Raw genomic sequence first — 9675 nt, forward strand, 5'->3', positions numbered from 1 at the left:
AAATCGAGGTACATTTTAATTTATTGTTCAATCGAGATGAAATCACTTTTATTGAGTGTTTTATAGGGAATTAAGCTGAATTCGGTCAAAAATTTCTCCAGAAAAAAATGCATTCAAAAGTGTACCGAAAAAATCGCATGTTTTTTTTCTTCAAGATACAAAATCCGTGACAACGATTTCTTATTTAAAATTGAATTTTAACAGTTTATTGAATGAATATCGTTACATTGCTTGAATTAAAGCAAAATGTATAAAAATAATGGTTTCAGTGAACATATTTGAAAATAGTGAAGAAATACTCAAAGTATGCTTCTTTGGCCGTGAAACGTCGAATTTGAAAATGTTATTAAAAATCGAGGTAAATTTTTAATTATTGTTCAATCAAGATGAAATCACTTTCAAAGAGTGTTTTATAGGGAATTAAGCTGAATTCGGTCAAACATTTCTCCAAAAAAAAATGCATTCAAAAGTGTACCGAAAAAATCGCATGTTTTTTTCTTCAAGATACAATATCCGTGACAACGATTTCTTATTGAAAATTGAATTTTAACAGTTTTTTGAATGAATATCGTTACATTGCTTGAATTAAAGCAAAAAGTATAAAAATAATGGTTTCAGTGGTTATATTTGAAAATAGTGAAAAAATACTCAAAATATGCTTCTTTGGCCGTGAAACGTCGATTTTGAAAATGTTATTAAAAATCGAGGCACATTTTTATTTATTGTTCAATCGAGATGAAATCACTTTTAATGAGTGTTTTATAGGCAATTAAGCTGAATTCGGTCAAAAATTTCTCCTGAAAAAAATGCATTCAAAAGTGTACCGAAAAAATCGCATGTTTTTTTTCTTCAAGATACAAAATCCGTGACAACGATTTCTTATTTAAAATTGAATTTTAACAGTTTGTTGAATGAATATCGTTACATTTGCTTGAATTAACGCAAAAATTACAAAAATAATGGTTTCAGTGGTTATATTTGAAAACAGTGAACAAATACTCAAAATGTTTTTCTTAGGCCGAGTTACGTCGATTTTGAAAATGTTATTAAAAATCGAGGTACATTTTTATTTATTGTTCAATCGAGATGAAATCACTTTCAATGAGTGTTTTATAGGGAATTAAGCTGAATTCGGTCAAAAATTTCTCCAGAAAAAAATGCATTCAAAAAAGTACCGAAAAAATCGCATGTTTTTTTTCTTCAAGATACAAAATCCGTGACAACGATTTCTTATTTAAAATTGAATTTTAACAGTTTGTTGAATGAATATCGTTACATTTGCTTGAATTAACGCAAAAATTTCAAAAATAATGGTTTCAGTGGTTATATTTGAAAGCAGTGAACAAATACTCAAAATGTTTTTCTTAGGCCGAGTTAAGTCGATTTTGAAAATGTTATTAAAAATCGAGGTACATTTTTATTTATTGTTCAATCGAGATGAAATCACTTTCAATGAGTGTTTTATAGGGAATTAAGCTGAATTCGGTCAAAAATTTCTCCAGAAAAAAATGCATTCAAAAAAGTACCGAAAAAATCGCATGTTTTTCTTCTTCAAGATACAAAATCCGTGACAACGATTTCTTATTGAAAAATTGAATTTTAACAGTTTTTTGAATGAATATCGTTACATTTGCTTGAATTAAAGCAAAAAGTATAAAAATAATGGTTTCAGTGAATATATTTGAAAACAGTGAACAAATACTCAAAATGTTTTTCTTAGGCCGAGTTACGTCGATTTTGAAAATGTTATTAAAAATCGAGGTACATTTTTATTTATTGTTCAATCGAGATGAAATCACTTTCAAAGAGTGTTTTATAAGGAATTAAGCTGAATCCGTCAAAAATTTCTCCTGAAAAAAATGCATTCAAAAAAGTACCGAAAAAATCGCATTTTTTTCTTCTTCAAGATACAAAATCCGTGACAACGATTTCTTATTGAAAAATTTAATTTTAACAGTTTTTTGATTGAATATCGTTACATTTGCTTGAATTAAAGCAAAAAGTATAAAAATAATGGTTTCAGTGAACATATTTGAAAATAGTGAAGAAATACTCAAAGTAAGCTTCTTTGGCCGTGAAACGTCGATTTTGAAAATGTTATTAAAAATCGAGGTAAATTTTTAATTATTGTTCAATCGAGATGAAATCACTTTCAATGAGTGTTTTATAGGGAATTAAGCTGAATTCGGTCAAACATTTCTCCAGAAAAAAATGCATTCAAAAAAGTACCGAAAAAATCGCATGTTTTTCTTCTTCAAGATACAAAATCCGTGACAACGATTTCTTATTTAAAATTGAAATTTAACAGTTTGTTGAATGAATATCGTTACATTTGCTTGAATTAACGCAAAAATTTCAAAAATAATGGTTTCAGTGGTTATATTTGAAAGCAGTGAACAAATACTCATAATGTTTTTCTCAGGCCGAGTTACGTCGATTTTGAATATGTTATTAAAAATCGAGGTATATTTTTATTTATTGTTCAATCGAGATGAAATCACTTTTATTGAGTGTTTTATAGGGAATTAAGCTGAATTCGGTCAAAAATTTCTCCAGAAAAAATGCATTCAAAAAAGTACCGAAAAAATCGCATGTTTTTTATCTTCAAGATACAAAATCCGTGAAAACGATTTCTTATTTAAAATTGAATTTTAACAGTTTGTTGAATGAATATCGTTACATTTGCTTGCATTAAAGCAAAAAGTATAAAAATAATGGTTTCAGTGAACATATTTGAAAATAGTGAAGAAATACTCAAAGTATGCTTCTTTGGCCGTGAAACGTCGATTTTGAAAATGTTATTAAAAATCGAGGTAAATTTTTAATTATTGTTCAATCAAGATGAAATCACTTTCAAAGAGTGTTTTATAGGGTATTAAGCTGAATTCGGTCAAACATTTCTCCAAAAAAAATGCATTCAAAAGTGTACCGAAAAAATCGCATGTTTTTTTCTTCAAGATACAATATCCGTGACAACGATTTCTTATTGAAAATTGAATTTTAACAGTTTTTTGAATGAATATCGTTACATTGCTTGAATTAAAGCAAAAAGTATAAAAATAATGGTTTCAGTGGTTATATTTGAAAATAGTGAAGAAATACTCAAAATATGCTTCTTTGGCCGTGAAACGTCGATTTTGAAAATGTTATTAAAAATCGAGGTACATTTTTATTTATTGTTCAATCGAGATGAAATCACTTTCAATGAGTGTTTTATAGGGAATTAAGCTGAATTCGGTCAAAAATTTCTCCAGAAAAAAATGCATTCAAAAAAGTACCGAAAAAATCGCATGTTTTTCTTCTTCAAGATACAAAATCCGTGACAACGATTTCTTATTGAAAAATTGAATTTTAACAGTTTTTTGAATGAATATCGTTACATTTGCTTGAATTAAAGCAAAAAGTATAAAAATAATGGTTTCAGTGAATATATTTGTAAATAGTGAAGAAATACTCAAAATATGCTTCGTTGGCGGTGAAACGTCGATTTTTAAAATGTTATTAAAAATCGAGGTACATTTTTAATTATTGTTCAATCGAGATGAAATCACTTTTAATGAGTGTTTTATAGGGAATTAAGCTGAATTCGGTCAAACATTTCTCCAGAAAAAAATGCATTTAAAAGTGTACCGAAAAAATCGCATGTTTTTTTTCTTCAAGATACAAAATCCGTGACAACGATTTCTTATTTAAAATTGAATTTTAACAGTTTGTTGAATGAATATCGTTACATTTGCTTGAATTAACGCAAAAATTACAAAAATAATGGTTTCAGTGGTTATATTTGAAAACAGTGAACAAATACTCAAAATGTTTTTCTTAGGCCGAGTTACGTCGATTTTGAAAATGTTATTAAAAATCGAGGTACATTTTAATTTATTGTTCAATCGAGATGAAATCACTTTTATTGAGTGTTTTATAGGGAATTAAGCTGAATTCGGTCAAAGATTTCTCCAGAAAAAAATGCATTCAAAAGTGTACCGAAAAAATCGCATGTTTTTTTTCTTCAAGATACAAAATCCGTGACAACGATTTCTTATTTAAAATTGAATTTTAACAGTTTATTGAATGAATATCGTTACATTGCTTGAATTAAAGCAAAATGTATAAAAATAATGGTTTCAGTGAACATATTTGAAAATAGTGAAGAAATACTCAAAGTATGCTTCTTTGGCCGTGAAACGTCGATTTTGAAAATGTTATTAAAAATCGAGGTAAATTTTTAATTATTGTTCAATCAAGATGAAATCACTTTCAAAGAGTGTTTTATAGGGAATTAAGCTGAATTCGGTCAAACATTTCTCCAAAAAAAAATGCATTCAAAAGTGTACCGAAAAAATCGCATGTTTTTTTCTTCAAGATACAATATCCGTGACAACGATTTCTTATTGAAAATTGAATTTTAACAGTTTTTTGAATGAATATCGTTACATTGCTTGAATTAAAGCAAAAAGTATAAAAATAATGGTTTCAGTGGTTATATTTGAAAATAGTGAAAAAATACTCAAAATATGCTTCTTTGGCCGTGAAACGTCGATTTTGAAAATGTTATTAAAAATCGAGGCACATTTTTATTTATTGTTCAATCGAGATGAAATCACTTTTAATGAGTGTTTTATAGGCAATTAAGCTGAATTCGGTCAAAAATTTCTCCTGAAAAAAATGCATTCAAAAGTGTACCGAAAAAATCGCATGTTTTTTTTCTTCAAGATACAAAATCCGTGACAACGATTTCTTATTTAAAATTGAATTTTAACAGTTTGTTGAATGAATATCGTTACATTTGCTTGCATTAAAGCAAAAAGTATAAAAATAATGGTTTCAGTGGTTATTTTTGAAAATAGTGAAGAAATACTCAAAATATGCTTCTTTGGCCGTGAAACGTCGATTTTGAAAATGTTATTAAAAATCGAGGTAAATTTTTAATTATTGTTCAATCGAGATGAAATCACTTTCAATGAGTGTTTTATAGGGAATTAAGCTGAATTCGGTCAAACATTTCTCCAGAAAAAAATGCATTCAAAAAAGTACCGAAAAAATCGCATGTTTTTTTTCTTCAAGATACAAAATCCGTGACAACGATTTCTTATTTGAAATTGAATTTTAACAGTTTGTTGAATGAATATCGTTACATTTGCTTGAATTAACGCAAAAATTTCAAAAATAATGGTTTCAGTGGTTATATTTCAAAGCAGTGAACAAATACTCAAAATGTTTTTCTTAGGCCGAGTTACGTCGATTTTGAAAATGTTATTAAAAATCGAGGTACATTTTTATTTATTGTTCAATCGAGATGAAATCACTTTCAATGAGTGTTTTATAGGGAATTAAGCTGAATTCGGTCAAAAATTTCTCCAGAAAAAAATGCATTCAAAAAAGTACCGAAAAAATCGCATGTTTTTCTTCTTCAAGATACAAAATCCGTGACAACGATTTCTTATTGAAAAATTGAATTTTAACAGTTTTTTGAATGAATATCGTTACATTTGCTTGAATTAAAGCAAAAAGTATAAAAATAATGGTTTCAGTGAATATATTTGTAAATAATGAACAAATACTCAAAATGTTTTTCTTAGGCCGAGTTACGTCGATTTTGAAAATGTTATTAAAAATCGAGGTATATTTTTATTTATTGTTCAATCGAGATGAAATCACTTTAATTGAGTGTTTTATAGGGAATTAAGCTGAATTCGGTCAAAAATTTCTCCAGAAAAAAATGCATTCAAAAAAGTACCGAAAAAATCGCATGTTTTTTTCTTCAAGATACAAAATCCGTGACAACGATTTCTTATTTAAAATTGAATTTTAACAGTTTGTTGAATGAATATCGTTACATTTGCTTGCATTAAAGCAAAAAGTATAAAAATAATGGTTTCAGTGGTTATTTTTGAAAATAGTGAAGAAATACTCAAAATGTTTTTCTTAGGCCGAGTTACGTCGATTTTGAAAATGTTATTAAAAATCGAGGTACATTTTTATTTATTGTTCAATCGAGATGAAATCACTTTCAATGAGTGTTTTATAGGGAATTAAGCTGAATTCCGTCAAAAATTTCTCCTGAAAAAAATGCATTCAAAAAAGTACCGAAAAAATCGCATGTTTTTCTTCTTCAAGATACAAAATCCGTGACAACGATTTCTTATTGAAAAATTGAATTTTAACAGTTTTTTTGAATGAATATCGTTACATTTGCTTGAATTATAGCAAAAAGTATAAAAATAATGGTTTCAGTGAATATATTTGTAAATAGTGAACAAATACTCAAAATGTTTTTCTTAGGCCGAGTTACGTCGATTTTGAAAATGAGCCCGGGAGGGCTCGAACCACCAACCTATTGGTTAACAGCCGAACGCGCTAACCATTGAGCCACGGAAGCCCAAAAATTAAATGTTCGTCAGGTATTGTGGAAAAACTCTGACATTTTACGTTACATCTGAGACGTCACAACACTTCTCCCGGATGGCTCGAACCACCAACCTATAGGTTAACAGCCGAACGCGCTAACCATTGAGCCACGGAAGCTCAGAAAATAAATGGTTATCACGTATTATGGAAAAACTTTGGCTATTTACGTTACATTTGAGATCCCAAAACACCGCTCCCGGGTGGGCTCGAACCACCAACCTTTCGATTAACAGCTGGACGCGCTAATTATTGCGCCACGGAAGCCCAAAAATGAAATGTTCGTCAGGTATTGTAGAAAAACTCTGACATTTTACGTAACATCTGAGACGTCACAACACCGCTCCCGGATGGGCTCGAACCACCAACCTTTCGGTTAACAACCGAACGCGCTAACCATTGCGCCACGGACGCCCAAAAATTAAATGGTCGTCCGGTATTGTGGGAAAACTTTGGGTTTTTACGTTACATTAGAGATCCCACAACACCGCTCCCGGGTGGGATCGAACCACCAACCTATTGGTTAACTGCTGAACGCGCTAACCATTGCGCCACGGAAGCCCAGAAATTAAATGTTCGTCAGTTATTGTGGAAAAACTCTGACATTTTACGTTACATCTGAGACCTCACAGCACCGCTCCCGGGAGGGCTCAAACCACCAGTCTTTTGAATAACAGCTGAACGCAATAACCATTGCGCCACGGAAGCCCAAAATTTAAATGGTCGTCAGGTGCTGTGGAAAAACTATGACATTTATGTTACATCTGAGACCTCACAACACCGCTCCCGGATGGGCTCGAACCACCAACCTATTGGTTAACAGCCGAACGCGCTAACAATTGAGCCACGGAAGCTCAGTAATTAAATGGATGTTTGGTATTGTGGAGAAACTCTGACTTTTTACGTTACATCTGAGACCCCACAAAACGCTCCCGGAGGGGCTCGAACCACCAACCTTTTGAATAACAGCTGAGCGCACTAACCATTGCGCCACGGAAGCCCAAAAATTAAATGTTCGTCAGGTATTGTGGAAAAACTCTGACTTTTCACGTTACATCTGAGACACCACAAAATCCTCCCGGATGGGCTCGAACCACCAAACTTTCGGTTCGTCAGTTATTGTGGAAAACGTTTTACCTCAATACCTGACGACCATTTAATAATTGGGCTTCCGTGGCGCAATAATTAGCGCGTCCAGCTGTTAACCAATAGGTTGGTGGTTCGAGCCGATCCGGGAGCGGTGTTGTGAGGTCTCAGATGTAGCGTGAAAAGTCAAACTTTTTCCATAATACGTGATAACCATTTATTTTCTGAGCTTCCGTGGCTCAATTGTTAGCGCGTTGGGCTGTTAACCAATAGGTTGGTGGTTCGAGCCCATCCGGGAGAAGTGTTGTGACGTCTCAGATGTAACGTAAAATGTCAGAGTTTTTCCACAATACCTGCCAAACATTCAATTTTTGGGCTTCCGTGGCTCAATGGTTAGAGCGTTCGGCTGTTAACCAATAGGTTGGTGGTTCGAGCCCTCCCGGGAGCGGTGTTGTGACGTCTCAGATGTAACGTAAAATGCAAGAGTTTTCCACAATACTTGACGAGCATTTAATTTTTGGGCTTCCGTGGCGCAAGGTTAGCGCGTTCAGCTGTTAATCGAAAGGTTGGTGGTTCGAGCCCATCCGGGAGCGGTGTTGAGAGGTCTCAGATGTGAAGTAAAAACTCAAAGTTTTACCTCAATACCTGACGAAAATTAAATTTTTGGGCTTCAGTGGCGCAATGGACAGCGCGTTCAGCTGTTAACCGAAAAGTTGGTGGTTCGAGCCCACCCGGGAGCGGTGTTTTTGGATCTCAAATGTAACGTAAATAGCCAAAGTTTTTCCACAATACCTGACGACCATTTAATTTTTGGGCGTCCGTTGCGAATGGTTAGCGCGTTCGGCTGTTAACCGAAATTTTGGTGGTTCGAGCCCATCCGGGAGCGGTGTTGTGAGGTCTCAGATGTGAAGGAAAAAGTCAAAGTTTTACCTCAATACCTGACGAAAATTTAATTTTTGGGCTTCAGTGGCGCAATGGTTAGCGCGTTCGGCTGTTAACCAATAGGTTGGTGGTTCGAGCCCATCCGGGAGAAGTGTTGTGACGTCTCAGATGTAACGTAAAATGTCAGAGTTTTTCCACAATACCTGACGAACATTTAATTTTTGGGCTTCCGTGGCTCAATGGTTAGAGCGTTCGGCTGTTAACCAATAGGTTGGTGGTTCGAGCCCATCCGGGAGAAGTGTTGTGACGTCTCAGATGTAACGTAAAATGTCAGAGTTTTTCCACAATACCTGACGAACATTTAATTTTTGGGCTTCCGTGGCTCAATGGTTAGCGCGTTCGGCTGTTAACCAATTGGTTGGTGGTTCGAGCCCATCCGGGAGCGGTGTTGTGAGGTCTCAGATGTGACGTAAAAAGTCAAGGTTTTTACACAATACCTGACGAGCATTTAATTTTTGGGCTTCCGTGGCGCAATGGATAGCGCGTTCGGCTGCAAACCAATAGGTTGGTGGTTCGAGCCCACCCGGGAGCGGTGATGTGGGATTTCAAATGTAACGTAGAAAGCCAAAGTTTTTCCACAATACCTGACGACCATTTATTTTTCTGGCTTCCTTGGCGCAATGGTTAGCGCGTTCGGCTGTTAACCGAAAGGTTGGTGGTTCGAGCCCAACCGGGAGAGGTGTTGTAGGGTCTCAGATGTAACGTAATAAGTCATAACTTATCCACAATACCTGACAACCATTTAATTTCTGAGCTTCCATGGCTCAATGGTTAGCGCGTTCGGCTGTTAACCAATAGGTTGGTGGTTCGAGCCCATCCGGGAGCGGTGTTGTGAGGTCTCAGATGTAACGTAAAATGTCAGATTTTTTCCACAATACCTGACGAACATTTAATTTTTGGGCTTCCGAGGCGCAATGATTAGCGCGTTCAGCTGTTAATCGAAAGGTTGAAGGTTCGAGCACACCCGGGAGAGGTGTTGTGGGGTCTCAGATGTAGCGTCAAAAGTCAAAACTTTTCCACAATACGTGACAACCATTTAATTTCTGAGCTTCCGTGGCTCAATGGTTAGCGCGTTCGGCTGTTAACCAATAGGTTGGTGGTTCGAGCCCATCCGGGAGCGGTGTTGTGAGGTCTCAGATGTGACGTAAAAAGTCAAGGTTTTTACACAATACCTGACGAGCATTTAATTTTTGGGCTTCCGTGGCGCAATGATTAGCGCGTTCAGCTGTTTATCGAAAGGTTGAA

This window comes from Phalangium opilio, unplaced genomic scaffold (assembly GCF_054372755.1).
Source record: "Phalangium opilio isolate 3A_F unplaced genomic scaffold, DU_Popi_V2 ptg001170l_1, whole genome shotgun sequence".
Classification (NCBI taxonomy): Eukaryota; Metazoa; Arthropoda; class Arachnida; order Opiliones; family Phalangiidae; genus Phalangium; species Phalangium opilio.